The sequence below is a fragment of the Thermobia domestica genome, chromosome 4, assembly GCF_964235325.1.
Source record: "Thermobia domestica chromosome 4, izTheDome1.hap1.1, whole genome shotgun sequence".
Taxonomy (NCBI): Eukaryota; Metazoa; Arthropoda; class Insecta; order Zygentoma; family Lepismatidae; genus Thermobia; species Thermobia domestica.
Window position 1 is genome coordinate 280,103,879 of NC_137457.1, and position 23,104 is coordinate 280,126,982.

The following is a 23,104-nucleotide window of genomic DNA, read 5'->3' on the forward strand; positions in this document are numbered from 1 at the left end:
CGTGAAGCGCATACTGCAACAATATATATATATATATATATATATATATATATATATATATATATATATATATATAAACAATGTCAGTGTTGAAGAAAAGTATAAAAACATCCTCAAAAATGTATGGAATACAATCATAAAACCAAACCTAATCATAAAATAGGGTGGACTGTAGAATGTCAGAAAGCACTAAATAAGTGTAAAAAATCTCTTTATCTTTACAGATTAGATCTAAAGATTACACTATATCACAAAAGGAAAAGGTGGGAAATTTTTTGTAATAATATTTCATATCTTACTCCTAAATACAAAATCTGGGACTTTCTTTCCTTTTTTAAAAGAAAGATGGCATGTCTTGGATCTATGAACACTAGATATGCCATTATAATAAAAAGAAAAGATTTTTTACTATGTTAACTCGTCATACCTACAGCTCTATTAATTGTTTCGCCTTAGCTGTAACCTGCTATAAACAAAGTGACATGGAACTAAACCACATCGATTGGCTGTAGGCCTACTGCCGCTTGTATTCCTCCGCAAAATGGTTCACCGCTTTTACTTATTACTAGAGACTGGATGTTATTCAAACTGCCTATTCTTTAATATTAAAGATATGATCAAAAATAATATTTTAAAGTTTAAAGCGCGGGTTATAGTTTCAATTCAAGCCAATTTTATTTTGCCTATTTCGACCATTCCTGCCTAAATAATAGCTTTTGTGCCTAATATTGCCTATTCTATGTATTTTCTTCAAAATAAGGCTTTATTGGGGGAAAATATATAATTTAGTACTTCAATAAAGGATTCTGCCTCTTCCGAGAAATATAAATGCTGTTTGCAGTGATAAGATGTAAAATTTTAAACTTCTAAGTGTACTAACAAAGTGCTATAAACCTTTGGACTGCTCTGTGTACTGATAAAGTGTATAAAATTTGGACTGTTATGTGTGGTGATAAAGTGGTGTAGAGAATGACCAAATAGATATGGAATACATGCCAAGTTTTATTTGTATATATAAACGCTACCCATATATATAGCAAAAGAAAATATTAACAGAGTTATGTTTCTATATTCTTTGAACATTATCTGTGGCTTGAATTTATTTTTTAATTGTATTGAGTATTTACGTTTCTTCATTATTTCGTGTTACATTTCAGTGCCTATTTAATTGCCTATTTTTAAATTCTAAGTGCCTATTTGCCTGCCTATTTTTCAGGTTTTTAGTGCCTGAACATCCGGTCTCTACTTATTACTTTTACTATGAAGAAACCGTACAAAAATATAATACACATGACCCAATAATATTGCAATCGCGTATGCTTAGTGAAGTAATACAAATACTGTGTTACACTTAAGCATGCACTGTGAGGTATGGCGCCAATTTAATTGTGTAAGTGTGTTCTTCTTCTGGTGCTGCAAGTATCTTGTATGGCACAGGATGCGTATAATTTGCTCCTTCCCGTGCCAGATTGGAAGTGATGCATCACTAGTCAATTAAATGTTTCAACCAAGGATGTTATAAAATAGAGGACCTACCCATCGTGAAGCCATACGTCACAGCTTCGCCACACCTACTCTACCCACTCCGCGCCACTAAGATTGTAATGTTTCGAGCCAACAATCATGGCGGAAGCAAGAGTAGCCAATCAGACGTGCAGGTATAGACGATGCTCGGTTTTTTTTTTTTGGCTTCATTGAGTTCATATGATGAAGATACGTATGAGCAGATCCTCTATTTTATAACATCCTTGGTTTCAACAGTACAAGGATGTCCGTTTAGAGGTAAGACTGGACAGATTATAAGGAACATGTCATCATGCATACTACAACCATGTCACTCTCACAATTATTCTTTTATTTCTTAACTTCTAAAAGATTTTGAACTTCATTCCTGAAGTGAAACTGATTCAATTAGATTATATTTGATGAACTGCTCAAGAACTTTTGTCCCACACCACATACCACAACCATTCTCGTACAAATTTAATTAGGTCCAATTTGTCTTTTTGTTTCTTTTGAATATGCACGGTCCAAAAACTTCACGTAAAACTGTAAATACCTCTGACAATACTGCCGTATGTTGCTGACGTCACTTCTAAACAACGAAATTAGTTCGTAATCTTGTCGACTAGAAAGTATATCGAACCCGTAATAAACATCTCTTGCGGAGTGAACAAATGTATTAAACCTGTCCTGAACATTTCTTGCCGGCTGGACAGGTATAGCAGACCCATACTAATCATATCTTGCCGTTTGAACAAATATATCAAATCCGTAAATATCTCTTGGGATCTGAACAAATATATCAGACCCATAATAAACATCTCTTGCCGTCCGAACAAATGCATCAAATGCGTCATAAACATCTCTTGCCGTCTGAACAAGTCAGAGGCATAAAAAACTTCTGTAAGTTAGTAAAACCGAAATTCAAAATGAATGATTACTTCCTAAGATTATAATAAAAATAAGTAACAATAGGAAATTATATAGTGAATCGTATTATTAATTATCAATTTCTAAGCTAAAACTATTAGTTTTCGTAGTTCGAATATTATTATAAATTTTAATATCATCTATATATTAAAATGTTAGGTTTATATGTTTGTCTACAAAGAAAAGTTTATATATTTGTCTCCAATCCTTTCGACAATGACATCTCGAAAACCACAAGTGCTGGAAACGTGCCGTTTTCGCTGCTCAATTCCAAATTTTCTGTAGATTGTCCAGTTCTAATTGAATATTAAAAAAACATAGCCGTTGTTTCCTTATTACATTTTTAGGGGTATACCGGAAGTGTTGAAATTTTAAAAAGGTAAATCATCATATCCTACGAGTTATACATTCCAACACCACACATTTGTATACAGACGTTGTACATTTCTCAGGTGTTTGTTTCATGGCCAAATGGTAATGAAAAACGGAGGATAACCATTTCTCCAGGCTAAGATGAATCTTTATTGTTTGGAGTGTTTTGCCCAATGAACACCATATGTCACTGACATAATTAATTGGTATGTAATGTATTTGATTATTACATACTGCATACAAGAAGAAAGAAAACACTGATCATACAAGAATTAGAAACTCCAACCGGAAGTAGGCTCAATCTTGCAAACGGTGCGAGATATTGAAAAAATAATCGAAAAATCTCCTCTTTATGGTACCCCTTGCCGATTTTTATCATGACGTTTTTCAGTTGTGTCTGTAAAGGAATAAATACAAATGTTGTGAGGAATGACAAGGGGATTCATGCTCATACGTGAATGATGTGCTGAGTAGACAGCGCAGGTTCAGCTAGTAATATACTAATCTATTTCGTTTCGCTATTTTGATATTACGAGCACACGTAGGTATCCACAGAGGAAGAAGAATGAGGAGGCTGCAACTCTGCCTAGTATATACACCTGATGTAATTTACACAAAGTGACCGATTCTGCTTTAAGATATTGTTTAATATTACCAAACACATTATGGAATCCCTCTGGAAATCTTTGTTGTTGTTGTTGTTGTTTTGTTCTTAATAAACAAGACCATTTACTTTGAAAGGAAAGGTTAAGTTACTGTATTTACGAGAATCTAATCCACATTTATTTTATTTTATTTTTTTTTTTTTTGGCGGGGAACAGTACAAATATAATATTGAGAATTATGATCGGTAGCATTGGTAGGACATTAGATTCGCGTAAATACAGTATTGTGTAGACTAGAATACTATTATAGAACAAAAAAGAAACCAGTACAAAAGTTAGGATATTTTTTTTTTATTTATTATTAACAAATGTTTCCTCCTTTGGTAATGAAATGGTTCTTATTGTGAGAATCCTTGAATATGAGGCGTTAAAAGCACAAAGAAATGAAGATCATTCATCAAAATTATAGGGGTACAGTTAACAGTTTTTTACATTATAAGAGTATTATAAATGAATCTTTTATACTCTGAAGGGAGTTTCAGATAAAAGGTGAAATATGTACAAAACGGCCAAAAGTGAACTTGATTCCTTTGTGCCCTGAACGCATCATGTAGGATACTTCTATGTTGTGTAATATATATGCTTTCTTAACAATGCAACGCAGCGAAATATCATTTACAATATAATAAATACTTTACATTCCGTGAAGTATTCAAACACACACTTTTGTCAAATCATATTTGTACTCATTCCGCTCAAGTACACATTTTTTTTTTCAAAAAACTTTAATGTTCCTAAAAGATGTTTCATCTGGCTTTCTTATCTTGTCTTTGTCCCTCCACTTCCAGTGTCTTGTTAGCTGAAAATAATAATAATAATAATAATAATAATAATAATAATAATAATAATAATAATAATAATAATAATAATAATAATAATAATAATAAAGGATTAAACTATCAAATCCATATCAAAATATCTTGCGATTTCGGAACTTAAATTTTTACTTACAATAAAATAAGACGAATGTATATTGTCGATCGCTGATTTCTAGTGTGGCACACAGTTTAAGAGGGTGTGTCGGGAAATTTTAGAATTTAAATATCATGAAGTTGTAATTATCCTTGTTGTACTTACTCGCCGTGTGGACTTTGTGGTGGACAAACACTATGCTCGAGGGTTTTCTCGGGGTTCTTCCGTTTGCTCCCACTTTCTTCATTACACCATTTCACTCATCTCTCATCATCACCGTCTCCTTTAGCCTAACCGGCATAACTGTGGGACGTAAAACTATAAGTAAGATTTCATTTCATTTCATTTGTTGTACTTACTATTTAAAACGTACATGTGTGCTGATTATAATAATGTTTAATAATTCTTTTAAATTGGGCCGCTATTTTAGCAGTTGTTAGGTATATCCCTGCAATCACTCAAACACGAAATTTTACTTAAATTAAAAATTAATATTTTTTCATTCTTTGGCAATCTTAACTTATCATAAATCTCTTAAAATTTATAATGCAGAAGGTTTATTACACATTCGTCTTTGAACACTTGAGACCCCTATTGCTTTTACAAATTTAAAAGAATCTTATAATTGGAAATATTTCTACACAGAATTCTCACCAAATAACTTTAAAATTACAAAGAAATCATCTAGCTAAATATTGAAATAAAATTGTGTATTAATTAGATTAGTTTTTATTCACAGGAAATTTTATTTTAAACAGGAAAGGAGAAAGAAATCTGTAATGAACATTTAGTAAGAGCTGATTTAAATTAATTCACGACTTTCTTAATAGCTGTCGCTATAATCGATTTTCAGTTATGTAATGATCAAATTTACTCGACAGTAAATTTAACATGTTCTTACAAGATTGTGCTTAGGTGTTTACGTGCGTAAGTTATGAAATACGAAATCGTTGTTTCCTGTGGGCCTACATGGAATATCAAGATACCTTTCAAATCCAAATTATGATAATGGCTTTGTATATTTCCTACCAGTTCATAACATACAGCACTACCTTACTCTAATATTGGTACCTACATAACTGGAAATTACGTACTACATGTATTCTATAATTCCAGGCCCGCAACCAGAGGGTTGCTAGGGGAGGCCAGGTTCCTCCAAAACTTTTTATGGCCCCTCCAGATCTCAATACAAAATGCTATTATTAATACAAATAACATAATTTAGATCTTTGTAAGAAAATTTATAATGACTTGTCCCGCCCCCTAACATATTCATGGCTCCCCCAAACCTCTGTGGCTGGTTTTGGTCCTGCATAATTCACATTTCATTCCTTATAATTAACACCAATATTATCAAAACATGGTTTAACCTGGGCCACTAAGCCAGACATCTATACCAGAATCAAAATAGGGAGGTAATTCGATCTAAATACTCGTGGGAATTAATTTTGTAAACACCAGCAAAGAATCGTTTTAAATAAAGGTATCCATTGAACTGTAAATGTTCCATTGATATTAATTTGCTGTCCACTAAACAAAACTAGTCTAAAGGATTTTGTCGTTACTATGAATTTAAAGTCATTGAATTAAAAATCAGAGTTGCGGTTTTCTTACCAAAACTCTTTCATTCCAACGAGATACTAATAATTTAAATACGCAGTAAAGTATTGTACAGTGCTCAGAAATACAGTCATTTTACTTTGTGGAAGGAAGGACTAAAGCAAAACTAGCCACAAATTATATTTGTTGCCTTTGCTATGCTTGCAAAATTTCAACTTCTTCTGCTAGTAAATGTAAAGGTATATAAAATAACAGTTAGACTCAGTTCGCGTTTAGCGTTCTGATTGGCTTCCTGTCCGTGACGTCTTGTGGAGGGACTTTTGACCATCTTGAAACAGTATACCAAGTAACGTAATTGCGAATGCAGTATTTTACTTCTTCTTTTGAACGATACCTCGTGATACGCAAGGATGTTTTCAAATAGAGCAATGGTCCTCAAAGTGGGGTCCGCGAACCCCTGAGGGCCAGTGGGACTTAGCCAGGGGGTCCGGGACGACAAAAAATTGAAATGTGTTGTAACAAAATGAACCTCTCAGCTGTTATGCAAGAAGTATTTTTAAAATTAAGAAATTGCAGCTGTGGGCAGTACAAGTACAAAACGATATATATTCATCATTTCCAGTGCTAAAGGATTTCATTGAATCTTCAGGTGAAAAACTCTCTGCTGATATGCACAAAACCTTGTAGAACACTTGAAAGCATTAGCTGCAAGTTTTCGAGAATATTGCCCTGTCCCAAAACCTGGTAATGGTTGGATTGAAAATTCTCTCACCAATGTAGAAATCCATGATACACAAGGTATGAATCGCTCTAACACAGAACAAGAACAGTTTTTGGAACTATCCTGCGAAACTTCATGGAGAAAAGTTTTCAAAGAAAATTAACTTGGTAGCTTTTGGTTGTGTGTGTGCTGTACGAAGAGTTGTCTTAAAAGGCATTGCAACATTTGATGCATTTCCCTACCAATTACTTACGTAAGCAGCTTGCTCTGCTCTTTGTAGTATTAAAACCTTAAAACGAAATTGTCTTAATGCGAAATCGGACCTAAGATTGATGGTGACAATATTTCAGATTTCAGTGTAATTATGGAAAGACACAAAGAATTTCATTCCTTACATTAGTGGCCCCACATTTTGAACATTTTTTATCAAGTAGATTTCTTTAAAAAAAAATTCAGTTTTGAAAGTTATTGTATTTTCAATTGAAATTTCGTTCACTAGTAAACAATCATATATCTTTAGAATAAATTACTTACTGCATTAATTTTTATATTTTTCTTGTCAGTGGTAATTAATTCTAATTAGTATATTTTTAAATACCATGCGAAATTTCAGATAGCATTGTAAGGGGCTCTGCAGATCACTTTCCGAATGAAGAGAGGGTCCTCGTTATCGGAAAGTTTGAGAACCACTGAAATAGGGAATCTGCCTGTATCCTCATCCTATTAGGTAACTGAACGATCGTCATATATGTTGGCTCAAAACATTTCGATCTTCATATGTAGACGTGTAGTATGTCTGTCATTTAATTTTATTTATGTTTCAGATTTATATTATGCAATGGTTACATACTGCACGTATGGATGTATAAATAGGAGTGAGAAGAAATCACCCGAAATAACTTCACAGGTAAGAAAATCACCAATCATAGGATACGTATGTTATGGGCAGATCCTCTATTTTATAACATCCTTGGCTATACCTCCACGTGACGTCCCGCCCCACCCTGGAAAAAATGAGAGCAGAAAGACTGACTCGAGAGTCCTGTGAATAAAAGTAATTTGAACTGTAATGTTAAAACTCAAACTTAATTTTGAAGAATTTGTAAGCCAAAAGAAGAGTTCGGTTTACTGTAATCCTCAAGATCTAATACTCAGCAAGCAGATTAAACATGTTGAATCACTGATGAAATAACATGTATTTTTTAAAAAGATATTTCCCAAATTGTTTTATTTAATAGATTTTCTGACATAGATTCAGTTCAATATTTGTGAACTTTATTAATTACACTTTAGGTATTTGACGTATCTTATTTCCGCTAAAATTAGCAGAATTGCTAAATGTCTTCAGGAACGAAAATCAAATAGGTATATGATAGGCGTCATTTACACACTCTAATCTCAACCCTAGACGTTCCTTAAATCAGGAATTTACACGTCTGTTTCCATAGTAACGTTACATTACAACATATGGGAATGTAAACATATACAAGACTACAAATATAATCCGCCTACTTTTAATAATAATCGAATTTACTGATTGAATAATTTTCAAAGTACTGTATTTATCCCAATTAAATAAATCGAATATTTAGAATATCATAATATTGAAATGACATAAATTTACATAATTTAGGAAAAAAAATTCCTAAATATATGTATTTTACTGGGTAACGAAATTGTTCATTAGTATCAGTACGCCCATATATTTAAGCTGGTCAAGTCAAGACATGACTAACTAATTGACATAAACGAAAAATGAGAAATATTGAATAAATATTATGAGTACAAGAAATTTGTGACAAGTTATAATATTACAAAAAATAACACTGTAGGAAAAATTAAATATAAGATTTCTACAAAGTAATTAATAATTGGGTAAAATCAATTTTGAGACGTATTATAACAGTCACTGCCTCCACTGGCAGCAACAATGCTTAGTACTATATATAGTCACTACCTTTTGGTCTTATACTGTAATTTTAAATGTGCGCATCGCATTCTAAGGATACCATGAATATCTAGTAACTGACACTTGAGTATTCGTATGTTTTTATTTTTTGCTATGATAGAAGTGTTACGCAGTATATTTGAGATTTATACCAAGTAACGAATAATGTATTACATTCCCTGTAATCTTTCACGAAGATAGTTTTGTGAGCGAATTAATTTTATGATATTTACATTAGTAGAAGTGCTGCGATCTGTTGTTCCTATGTTCATTATATTCGTCTTCGTCACTGACTATATTTTATCTTTGGTAGGGTAACTACTTACACATAATATATGCCACTTTATTATTCATCATAAGTTATATTCGATTAATAAGAACAAAAATATTTATGTAAATGTTGTCGCTTTAGCACCAGGCTTGTGTTAAAATTTAGCAGAACTGGGAAAAACAAAGTCATTGCGTTTAATTGACACAGCCATTTATTTTACTGTGTAGGATTAAAATCCAACACAATATTTTATTACCTAATGGATAAATCATGAAGAGCACCACACTTACTTCATAGTTTGGAATTCACTCTTTCTCCAACAGCGTATATACGAGGGCTGGAAAGAAATAAGTGGCAACACATACATCTTTCTTGAATCATTTATTGTAAATCATGAGACTTCTACAGGCCTTCAAGTAATCCATTGCAGCATGTTGCATCCGTTGCCAGATGTACAGAAGTCGCAGGATACCAGCAGCGTTGCTCTCTTTGTTAATGTCTGCATAAGAGCGTCCTATAGCTCAAAGTATGGCATCTCTGGTGCAGAAATACATCTCTCGCAGTGGTTCCTTTATCTTAGGAAACAGATGAAAGTCACATGAACTCATGTCACGTGAATAAGGTGGGTTCTCTAGAAACTCTGATCCCCATCGTACAAACAAGTTCCTCACAGTACTGTGTTGTGACAACGTTAGTTCCTCTGCACGTAGAGACTTCGAGCTTCCCCCTCCCCGAACAAAATTTCACCGTACGCTACTGTAGTCATTAGTACTGAACATGTATGGAACATTTTACGTAAATTGATTCGAGGCAAAAAGTAGAGAAACAAAGAAACAAACAAAGAACTGAAGTTAATTACAATCATTTTAAAAGATGTAAAATCAAATTAATAGTTTCTTAACAGTGGTATAGAATTAGATTAGGATAAGTTGCGTTAATAGCCGCTGCGATTATTTAACGAAACTCCTATCCTAACCCATCTTACTACTACAACAACTACTGATGTTACTCTACTACGACTACCACCACTACTACTATTACTACTGCTATGTTTTTGTTCGGCGAGTGTTAACGGAACAAATTCAATATGAATTTCAATATTCAAACTAGCTGTGTTGCAACGTATACGTACCGTCAACACCACATTTAGTGCCAAACAGATGTTCTAAAACAGTACTGCATTATGCTTGGGGCAAAGTGAATCGCTATTCGCTTTGCCCCTTCTAAAATTATTCTCTTTGCTCCACACTACCACATGAGACAAAAGACTGTCTACAGCATATGGACGACGTATTTACAATAATTCTCAAACATGATAACAAAGGTAAGATCCCACCCTCTCCATGTATAGTGTGTTCGCAAACATCCTACGAAATAGTAAGGAAAGATTTCAAAATCCTTACCTCTTGAACTTTTTTTTTTTTTTTTTTAGCAAAATCCGTATTTTTCTTTTTTTCTCTCGTCGAAACAACAACACGTACACTCAGGAAAGTAACGTCCTTCTCTTCTTTCACTAGTGACGTCATAAACTGGAGCAAACATTTCCTGCCCTCTGTTTTCAGTTCACTGTAAATTGCGTTATTCTCTTTGCCTCATGTATCAACTTAGCCCTCCTTTCCTGTCTCTCTCTCTCTCTCTCTCTCTCTCTCTCTCTCTCTATATATATATATATATATATATATATATATATATATATATAGAGAGAGAGAGAGAGAGAGAGAGAGGAAGTGCCAATAATTTGGACCTCCATTTTTATTTTTAAACAGAAATTTGTCAATATACAAATGTATGTATACTATTAGAAGAAAAAATTTCTTTGTTTACTTGTACAACGTTCGAACAGAATTTCACTTACATTGTGTTAAATTTTCAGTTATTCCTTGATAAATAAAAAATGGCGAGTCTTGCCCGTTTGCAAAATGGTCGGATAAAGTAGACCCCCGGGTCCACTTTAGCCTCGAAATTTCAACTATTACCAAAATATCATACTTGTTTCACTTTCCTGATACATAACCACAGAAAATCACTAGCTATCACAAAAACATAAGTTATAAAGTAGACGAAAATTACTAAAATAAAAATGTACTGTGCGCTTTTCATTCACTTTTATGTCAGAACAATTAACAATTCAGAATTGTTTGATCACTATTTAATAAGAATGCGCACGAGACAACATTTATGGCTGTCTCGACTCGAAAATGTGCTGTAACAGTGATGTCTCAACTCGAAAAATATATATATTTTTCTATTGGAAGAGCCGTGTCTCGACTCGAATTTTGCCAGGAAAATCCTGTCTCGAATCGTCTCATGCGCATCCCTACTATTTAACTATCCCAAGCTGAGCAATATGTTTTTTATTCTTTACAAAAAAGCAGAAACATAACGCTCAACAACATCTAATACAGTGCATGTTTCATGCCACCATTGAAAACACTGTACGTACTACATCCACTTCTCACCACCACAATCTTAGCTAAATTTTTACTATAATAGTATAGTTGTTAGTATCACTTACCATTATAATCTCTAAATTTTTTACTATGATGCATCACCTTCGTCTATAATAGGCATATACTAATAACAATCTCATAAATTTTACGTCATTCGTGTAATAAATAGTAACTAACATAAACAATAAAACACTCTACTGAAGAGGTCGGGCAAAGTGGACCCTACTCCAGTTTAGCCGCCATGTTGGGGTCCACTTTAGCCGCCAACAGTGATGTTACATGTTTCTTGAATAAATTACGTAGTATCATTTTAACGTCACACCAAGCTAATGTAACATACAACGATATTTCATTCGTGCTACAACATTGTTTATAAAATCCTGCATGTACAGATTATTAAAAAAAAACATAAACAAACATAGCTTTGCCAAATGTTAGAATCTTCTTCACACATATAATAATACCTTCTAACTCGGCTTCAATGGCCTTCTTAGTGAAAGTTTACATAGATGACTAGGGAAGAGAGCGACACCTTCCGACAGTATTACCAACTCTCTGTCCTTATTTCTTCCGGAGAAAAACAGAGGGTCCACTTTAGCTGCCCGGGTCCACTATACCAGGACTTCCTCTTTCTCTCTCTCTCTTTGTATATATATATATATATATATATATATATATATAATGTGAGAGAGATATAATAAATGGATGGATATAATTCTCTTAGGAAGCAAACCATGCAATGTAGATACAAGAGTTCTTACGTTTTAGGACGCAACGCAAATTTTACCACCTTGGGTTCGAAATAAGAACTGCATATATTGTATTTTGTAGTGTCACGTTCAAACAAAATCAAATTTAGCAGGGGAAAACGTATGAGGGAATATACAATAGTGTATTTTTGTTAGTAAGATTAAGTCAAAGCTTTACCTAAACCAGCCTTTTGTTGTCTGAAAATTTTAAACGTATATTCTCACCAATACAAATATGGAACACTCAAGAGAATTAACAAATTAAGACCTGGAAATATTTTATTGACATGACAGGAAAACTCTTTATCGGTCGCATCAGATAAATATTTTGGCGCCTCCCATTCAAATTTCTGTCTTCCCAATTCAAAGTTGCTTGTTTTCAGAATAATGCAAGCGAGAAAAGTACACAGATGTTTTCACAAATTTGTTTGTCTTCTTTCATTCTTGGTTAGGTCATGCGTTATGGATGTATGTATATGTTTATGTCCGGGTATAACAAACGGTTTTGCGAACTCGAAATATTTTAACAACCGGTTCTAGCGAACCGGTGCGAACCGGCTGATTAGCAGGGAACCGGTCAAAACCCCCACAGCCAAAACCCCCACACTCAAGAAATGTCAAAACGCCCACACAAACGGTCATAACCCCCACACAAATGGACAAATCTCCCAAACGCACGAACGGTCAAAACCCCCACAGCCAAAACCCCCACACTCAAGAAATGTCAAAACGCCCACACGATCGGTCATAACCCCCACACAAATGGACAAATCTCCCAAATACACGAACGGTCATAACCCCCACAGCCAAAACCCCCACACTGGTAGTCGGTCATAACCTCCAACGGTCATAACTCCCACACAAATGGACAAAACAGCCACACATAGAAACGGTCACAATCCCCACATAAATGGACAAAACCCCCACACAAATGGACAAAACTCCCACATTCAGAAATAGTCACAACTGCCACACAAATTGACAAAACCCCCATACTCATGTATTGCCCTTGTACTTTTAAATAACATTTTTTATTCCACTTAAACTGATGATGCAACTATTCTTCTTGGGCGTCATAAAGAGCCGCAACAAAGACGTGAAATGACGATCATTTCAGAGTGTGGGGGATTTGTCCGATTTTGTGGGAGTTTTGTCCATTTATGTGGGGATTATGACCGTTGCTATGTGTGGCTGTTTTGTCCATTTGTGTGGGGGTTTTGACCGATTGTGTGGGCGTTTTGACATTTCTTGAGTGTGGGGGTTTTGGCTGTGGGGGTTTTGACCGTTCGTGCGTTTGGGAGATTTGTCCATTTGTGTGGGGGTTATGACCGATCGTGTGGGCGTTTTGACATTTCTTGAGTGTGGGGGTTTTGGCTGTGGGGGTTTTGACCGTTCGTGTGTTTGGGAGATTTGTCCATTTGTGTGGGGGTTATGACGGTTTGTGTGGGCGTTTTGACATTTCTTGAGTGTGGGGGTTTTGGCTGTGGGGGTTTTGACCTAGACCCGATTAGCATCACTGTCTGGATCACATGAAGTCGAATCTTCAAAAAAGCCGCGGAGAGTCAGTGGTAGAGCGTTCACCTCTGGTGCATGGGGTCCTTGGTTCGATTTCAGCTCGCACGAAGTGAACTTTGTGGTGGACAAGAACCGTGTGCGTGGGTTTTCTCGGTATACTCCCGTTTCCTTCCACTTTCTTCATTCCACAATTTCATTCATTTCTCACCATCACCGTCTCATTTAGCCTAGCTGGCATAATCGTAGGACGTAAAACTTCAAAGATTTCATTTCAAATCATCGAATCTTCAAACTCGATCTCGAATATGGATCCCATGAACAACTTTCAGCTATGAATACACTAAAATGAAATGAAACTAAATAAAAATTTTCAGATTAACTTCCCGCGATTAGATATGCCTTTCGGGCTAAGGAAGACGGATGGTTAAAGCAAGTGACTCACGATGGAAGAATTGGGGGAAGGAGAATGTGGGAGGAAACGGACGTACTCCGAGTAAACCCACGGACACGATGTTGTCCACAACAAACTTTCTTGCCCGGGAATTAAACCAGGGACCCCATGCACCAGAGGCCAGCGCTGTACCACTGAACCACCATGGCCCTCAATGAATACACTGGATTTTAAAGTAAAATATTAATAATTAATTACAATAATACTTAAATAAAAATATCAATTTTTGAAAAGTAAACATACTTTTTCTTAAAAGTAGTGTTATATAAGAAGTAGCAGTATCGCGTGTACACCACGTGAAGGAGGTTGGTTAGTATAGCGTGACATTTCTCAATTAATGTTGAAACCAGAAGTGGTAGTAGATTTCTACTACTTCTAGTTTTTAGTAGAGAGATTAGAGTGATCGAGATGCTTAATTGGTTGTGGAAAATTGATTCTCGCTATTTATTACCATATTAACTCTATACCGATCAACGTTAACTTTTAAACGCCCATTGACGCAACTGCTGCGTCGGGCTTTAAACTACAATACCTCAGCCCCAAATCAAGACAAGGGCGCCTATCCTGGGGGGCCGAGGGGGCCCGGGCCACCCCAAAGCTCATGTAGGCCCCCGCATCGTATTTATGAATATACAATATTTTTTCATAATTTGAATGCAATTTGTCTTAAAATCCTCATATATATGCCTTCTGCATCTGAACCCCCCCCCAAATTTACAGAGAAATCGGCGCCTTTGAATCAAGATAGGAAGATGATTTTGATAGCAATGTATTCCTGAAGGATGCAGCATGTTATGTATGTGGGGAGTACCACGGCCGAAGGGGGAGGGTGAAGTTCGTTCTTTTATTTTTTATCAGGTTTTGGGGGGTATTCACCCCCCCTTTGTAGTACACCCATAAAAATTGGTATGTGAAGCAATGTATGAGATAGTCCCCTACATGATAACAACCTGTATGAGGACTTATTGTTTATAGAGGGAGGAGGGAGGGAAATTTGCAAAGTCAAATTTTTTCATATTTTTTAGTGTTATTGATAATAATGTTGATCGGCATCACGTTAAAATATCACCGGGATTACAAGGGTGCCCATCAGGGGGGCAAGGTGGGGCGCTCGTTCCCCCTAAGAGGAAATTGTACTTAGGAATATCGAAAACCCAATAGAATTTTTACATTAGTTACAGCAAAGTTTGAAACTATATTTGAAACGTCGCTTATACTTGCCCCCCTTGGAAACCACAACATGGGCGCCTTTGCCGGGATATTATCCATCTGTTGAATCCATTTTAAACGTTTCCTGAAAGGTTCTGAAGTTACAATATTATAAAAATCAAAATCAAATTGCGTGTTACTAAACATTCTGTAAAATTAACTGATCAATGTATGATTGGTATTACACCATAATTACAACACATGTTAGGTTTTATTAATGAAAATACAAGAGTTGATATTAGGTCGTCGAAAATGTACATGTAATTTGATTTACATAATATTCTAAATCAGGGGTGTAAATAACCACTCGCCCGACGCGAGTGGTTCATCGGTGTGGGCGAGTATTTAATATCATACCGAAAGTAAGTAAATGATCTCTATTGTGGGATCTGGGCTAGTAGCTTTTTTCTTGGGTGACTAAAATTTTGTTGCTTATTTGCATCCCTGTTCTAAATACTATTAACGTATGCTTTGATATTGTAAAACAACAACAAAATATCTGAGCAAAAGTTCGAAAACTTAGTGTGTATAATGTAGAACATGGATACGTAAAATGTCTTGTGTATCTTACACCACATTATGTTTAAAAGTTGAAATATTTTAATACGATGGAAGTAAACTTAAAAGATGAACACAGGTTAAAATTACTACTTCGTTTTGGAACTTCATATTTAACACTTCACTTTAAACGAAAATGATATTTGAAAGTTTTGATGATAATTTTTTATATTACATTAGTTTCATATGATAGTGTAGATGTTAATCCTAAAAATACTCCAACACATTTTACTAATATGATTGCACCTGATTTTATTTTCTCCTATTGTACTCCTGAAATATACTACATTTTTTTTCTCGTTTTTCTCGGTCACTAAAATGTAACATACAGGGTGGCCAGAAAGTCCCGTTATCTCTCCAAATAAGCAACATAAACCATTAAACGTCCCTAAATAACTACCGTACACGGAAAGAACTGAATGACATGAACAACAATGCTTTCGAGAAGTTTTATTGAAATAGAAAATATTAAGTGTCCAGGGGATTAGTCTGTCGACCGTCATTCTTATAACAAAGGATAATACGCCGCCAGGTTCTGTGCCCATTTTGCGGAGCATTGCAGGTGTAACTTGAGTGAAAGCTTGTTTCACAACTTCTGTCAATTTGGCAGTGGTATCGTAACGGTTTTGTGCAACGGTGTCCTTTATGAACCTCACATCGCGCATTATGATAGGGACGCGTGTTTGGGCCGTTCTTTTTCGACGGTGTTGTGAATCACCAGCGATACCTGCACATGTTGCAGAACTGGTTTGTTTCTCTCTTGGAGGAGCACGGAATCAAAGAGACATATTGTTTTAGAGACATATTGTTTTCAGCATGGTGGGTACCTGCCCATTATTCCTTTGCCGTACTTGAATATCTTACGGAAATCTTTCCTGGGCGTGGATTGGACGTGATCTGTCTGCACCACTTGCCTGGCCACCACGAAGCCCAGACCTCATCATCTGTGATATTGTGCTATGATGGTTCGTAAATGGATAGTTGCACATAACCGTTACGATACCACTATCGAAGTGACAGAACCTGTGAAAGAAGTTTTCACTCAAGTTACACCTGAAATGCTCCTCAAAATGTCTCAGAACCTGGCGGCCTTGTCATGAGAATGACGGTCGACAGACTGATCCTTTGAACATTTAATGTTTCCTATCTCAATAAAAATTCTCGAAAGCATTGTTGTTCATGTCATTCAGTTCTTTCCTTGTAGTTATTTACGTACGTTTAATGGTTTGTGTTACTTATTTTCAGGGGTAACGGAACTTTGTTTCCACCATGTATACCGTTGTTCGGTGGGTGCTTCAAAGTTATTTTAGATATTGATCAACATCAATATGATCTATGTATGACTTATGGTTCCAGAGATATGGCTCCTTAAATCTCTGGAAATCGACCATTTTTTTGGCCAATATCTCGGGAACGGTAAGAGTGATTCGAAAATTTGAATCACTTTCACTGATAGATTTTGATGCTCTATCGAATACAGGGTTCAAAATTGAAAAAAAAAATCGCAAATGACAGACAGACAGACACACAGACATAGAGAATTCAGTAACGAACTTTTTAAGTTTTATCCCCCCGATATTTTGAAGTACAAAATGTTCGATATTCTATTTAATTTAATTTATTTACTAACGACAGAATAACATATAAACAATAATTAATATATTTATTTGGAATATAATATTCAGGCTATGAAACGAAAGTTCTTAATATGTCTCAAGAGAGTCCGTGAAAGTAAGCAAAAATGTTACAAATGGAATCACAGATAAATAAACAAGTTGGGCTAGGTACTACTATTTAAATCACTTTGTTTGATGTCCCCCCAAAGTTTACATGAAAGAGACGCCAGTGACCGTAACTTATTCAGTTGATGATAGTTGTCTGCTAATTTTGGTTGAAAGAGGGGTGTCGTAATCATTCAAGTCATCGGGTCCAAAGGATTCGTTCAAGAGGAGGGATTTAATCCTAGCTTAGATGCATTGAGTTGGGAAATTAGGAACTAGGAATCATACCAGGATTGAAAACAATCGATCTCGTGAAAAAACTAAACTGTCCATCACTACAAATAGGCACGGATTTTCAAACTGCACAAGTCACACTCCCCTTAAATACCTAACTCATAAAGAACAAGCATCATTTGTGGAGTTACAACTACATTCTTTAAACAGAATTAAAATATTGAAGCAAGGGCATAAAGTACCCATCGATGCTTCTGTAAAAATTCTAATTTTTGAGACCACGTTTCACAAAAAAACTTGATACTCAGAACTAACTAATTAGGTCTAACAGTTTACATGCGCATACTCTCAATTCCTGGTTTTACGCGTAGGTGTAATACAACTGCTGTATGTTTTGACATACTATCTAAATTCTAGCAATATGAGAAGTAATAAGACAAACCATATATAACTATAAACTCTGAGTCGTTTGGTAAAATTTTGAATTATCTCTTGTACTAAATGTGCTGCCATCTGTTAGTCGTCTCTGAAACCACTACCAGGTGGAAATGAGGAACACGTCAACACGAGAGGACAATGTCTCAGCAAAAGTTCAAGAAAGAAACAAAAGGAAGTAAAAGTACTTAGAATCGCACGAAAGTGTAGAGACAGAAATAACTTAACATTTTATTCTCTGTTTAATTCCCTTTGGAAGACAGAGGTGAGCGAATTCTCAACGAAGTACTTAAGATCACAAAATAGCCTGAATGGAGGTCAATATGGCTTTTGAATATTCTAAAAATCATTCGATAATGCATCGGCGCAAATGTCTTCGATGTTCAAAACATTTATGAAGTTGAAAAACAATGCTGTGGAGGATCAGGCGAGCAGAATTGCCTTCAGTGGCGTACTTACGGGGCTATCGGATTCAAGCTCCCCCCGAAATAAATTTGTTAGATTTTCGCATTCCACGTACAACAATAATACTTCTTACCATTTCTAAGAATGTCATTGACTTTCCATTTGCTTATGCTCTTTGTTTAGAAATAGTACTGTATTTTTCAAATTTCATTCCCTGTAAGAACTGCTTACTTTTGTTCTTTCTTTTGTCCTTTGTACTTTTCTGGTTTTTTTTTCTTGATGTTACTTTCTTTCGTTTCGCCCATCATACTTTATCGACCGTTGTCAGTTGTGATTTAAGTCGGCCATCAGTAACACCAAAACTAAGAGGAGTTGATAAGCGAAACTGTTGTTCCACACTAACTTGCGCGGATATCAACATGAAAGGATTTTAGTTATTATAACAAAGGAAAAATTATATCGTTTAGTTCTTTTTTAAAGAAGGAAATGTTTGAAGTAGAGAAAATCAAAACGGGGTAACAGTGGCGGACGGTGGATTGTGGTTTCGGGTGTTGCAGTACGAACGATAAGAGACAAAAGATATAAAGTTGACTCATTGACTAATCAGCATAACTTTAGATGCAAATGCTATGTGACATGTTAAATTAAATAACATTCTGTTTTTAAAAAATAAAAAATGCAGAACATTTTATCCGATTAATCACCTTAATTAATTAGTAAGTTCATTATCCTCTCTTTGATTGGAGCAAATCTGTCTAATACATGCTGGTTGAACTCCGATATTCTTATTGTCAGGTCTTTTTCGATGGAAAGCAATACTAATGGTGATAAACTTTCTTGGGACATTCAATTCCTTGAAAGTGTCAATTCTTTCTCATGTGGAAAAAAACTTATCGTCTTTTGCTGACACTATAAGTACAGTTAATATTAATTTCAGAAGCTTTGCAGATTCACTAAATATTTTTTTCTAGATTATTGCGAACGATTCATTCTAGCAAACTCAGTCCCTGACAGCGATCCGAATTCCTCTTCAGCGTTGACTGAAGAGAGTTCGTAACAGAGATTAGTGTTATAAAAAAAAAATATATTGAACACACTTTATTCACAGTTTATCCAGAAAAATTTAAAATAAATTGAGGAAATGTATGTGGTGCAAACAACATTACTGCCATAAGATATGCTGTAAATTTAAACTGGATTTTTTTTTCGAACACTCTCATGAATTGCACTTTGCTTATTTTGTCTAAGCCTTAATTGCAAATTTTTCCACAGTTGAAAGCTGGGCTATGTTTTTGTAAGCTATTTACAGAAGTCATGATATACAATTCATTCAGAATTTGTAGGTTATTTACAGAATTAAAGCACACACAATAAAATTAAACCTAATAATTAAAAACTAAACCAGCTGATACAAAGGAGGTACTGGTATATGAATTCTGAATGTCACATATTCATACATCAACGCAAACACATGTGCGTAAAAGAAAAACTACATTCCAAATCACCCGTCTTGGTTGTTACGCAATGCACGATGAACACAATATACTTCCACATGAGGCGAAACAACGCTTACTAATGTGACATGTTCTGGAAAGGAAACCTCGAAACCCGCCAGATGAAGGATCAGCATGTAACAGAAGCCAAAAATCAAAGAACATAAAGTCAAACAGCACTGCCAGTTCTACACCCAGAAATGTTAACTGGGAGGGGTCCAAAGTATTTGAGGGAGGTCCAATACGTCTACATATGGAACTTGTCTTATACTGCACCCGAAAAATGATAAGTAACTCTTACTTACTGTCACCTATATTTTTAGAAAAAATGATAGAACGATTATTTTTATAAGAAAAGAAGAGTTCATGATGAGGTGTAAAATAAAATATTTAGCCTACATCAATCGTTTCTCTGTTAAACAAGTATAGTTTGTTAAGAAGGTCTACAAATTTTAGTCAAGTTTCGAAATTTTTGGGAGGTCCGGACCCGGTGGACCCCCCTCGTGGCTACGCCCCTGAGCATTGCTAACTAGTCCCAAATTGAATGTGGCGTTCCCCATCATACAGTTTTATGTGGAAATTATCAAGAGTATAAAATATACTTATTTTATAAAAGAAATATGTTTATACTAAAATACTATCCACAGGGGGGGAGGGAGCGATTCTACATACTGACTTATTAATATTTGATTCACAAATTACTGTAGAAGAAGCCTTCATTATCAATATAAGCTAAGAATTAACTTGTAAATGCGGTCTACTTTCATTTGTTTTCTCCTATACTAGATATTTTCTTTCATATTTTGAATTTCTGCAATCACTTTTTTAATTGTCATTATATTTATTTGCTTCAGTATGGTACCGTAATTTAAAAATATGAATGCATAAAAACAAATTCCATTTGTTAATTGCCAGTGAAAAAAATTCAGAAATCTTATTTAGCGCGAAAAACCTTCTCGTTCACTGGAAACCGTGCTGTGTTGCAGGAGCACTGCAACAACCAGTCCCTTTAACTTCTGAGATAGGGGAAAGGAGACTTAACATTTGCTCCAATTGCCGCGCTGAAGGAATCTGGTCGTTGTATGCTCGCTGCAACACAATATAAATTAGAGACTCTGTGACGGATTATTTTTCACTTTTTAAAACGGATTAACGGAACGGACAGTTACACAAGTAAAAAATATGTTATTTTATAATGGTATTGGGAGGTCTGAACTTATTTTCCTATTGGATTTCTTTATTCCTGTTCGGAAAAGCCAATTTATAAGAGGAGTGCCAGGTTTGAACCTTACCTGTTCCAATTTGGAATAAGCCATTTTATAATGGTTCTTGGTTCGAAAACCATATATCCCTGTGAGAAAAAGGCAGATATAATGTTAGAAGGATCCGAACCTTGGACGTTACTAATAGAGAAAACCACTTTACGACATCATTCAGTTCCAAAGTCTAGTGGGACCATTTACTAAAATCAGTGAACTGAAATATTGGCAGAACTAATATAAATCCACTCCCACGGTCTTGGGATTCGGGCGTTATGAAAAATCAGAGGTATATGTCGTGTGCCCACCGTCACTGTCGTGTCAGGCTGAGGGTAAATTCATTGACACCTGTAAAAGAATATACGAAGTGGGATCCATACGCATGATTAACGCCAGATGAATAGCGGGAGACGAAAATAAATGTTTGCTCTGCCCTACTTCGAAGATACTATACATTGATCAAATCCTGATTCAATTTACGTACCCATTTGAGATGATATCTTTTATTCACTAAGAAGAAATCACAAGATTTATCAATCACACATTATTAATATTCAATATTATTTCATGCTTTAAGAAATAAAAATTGATTTGTAGATAACATTTATATTTGATTTTGACTTTCACTAAACAAAACACATATGAATATGAAACAACACAATAATACTTTTGACTTATTAAATAATGGCTTCACTTATAATCAAACTGGCCCATTGAAATTATACGATCAAGGGACGATACCGCTAATGTACACGGTTTTCACTACCGAACGAATATGACGAATCGAGTGGTCATTATGGAGTTCACTGCGGACACTTCACTTCCATCATTGTATAGAGATGAGTTTAACATCTTCAGTATCTGGATCGTAGTAGCACACTTATATTAGTACCTTCTTTTCATTTTAGATTCCAAATAAGTTAATTGACGATGTACGTCAAAAACACATTGTTTACGCAGTAAGACCACAAAATGTTAGAAGCACTTTCGTTGCACTATTAAAAGAATGTTTAATAAAATTTGATGGCACAAAATTTTATGTAAATAACTTTCATGAATATTTTTCCATTTCTACCGCTTGTGGATTTTGTTTCTGTGAGAGTATGACTCCGATGCGTATGAGTCCTACGAAATCTTTTGGATACTCTGACGCGTCTAGCGTGGGGCGTCACTTCGTTGCTTATTGAGCAGCGCAAGAATACACTACCAAACTAAAATATAGTGCACATGAAACATTTAGTTTTTACTTCACGGTTTCACTAATGATATATAATGGATAATCTATCGTTCAATTGAAATTATATTGAGAATACTGATATTCCCAATAAAGCAGGAAATTAATGATTATAGGTAAAAATTAAATTCTCACGTAGAATCTATTGTCGTTGCTCGAGTTTATTCTGCGTGGGTGTCAGTGAAGAGAGTAACAAATTTCTCACCTTGTTTGGTCTGACGGGAAAAGCAGGGTTGTCTGGAAAAATGAGGCACCTTTTGGGTAAAAAATTCCTGTGCTTCGCTCTTCTGCGAGTGTTGGCTGACTGCGTATTACTTCCAAGAATTGGCGTTGAGAAATACGAGGGTTGATTAAAAACTTAATGTATATCCATATCGTTACATATGGCGCCGAACGGACTGTCCACTAATGGTACCACAGAAGTGGGCAAGAACCCTGGAGTCCAAGTCTTCATAATCACACTGCAGCATAGTACCACAATCACAGCACTCCATCAGTCCATAAAGGGT

The 23,104-nt window shown here is 35.2% G+C and overlaps 1 protein-coding gene across 2 annotated transcripts in view; it reads left to right on the plus strand.

Moving 5' to 3' along the window:
* LOC145684106 (uncharacterized) overlaps positions 1-23,104 on the plus strand; it is a 510,020-nt gene that overhangs the window by 30,880 nt on the left and 456,036 nt on the right. For both annotated transcript variants that reach the window (XM_081756003.1, XM_081756000.1), the window contains exon 2: positions 7,488-7,570. The gene's annotated coding sequence lies outside the window, so the exon portion shown is untranslated. The remainder of the gene's footprint in view (positions 1-7,487; positions 7,571-23,104) is intronic.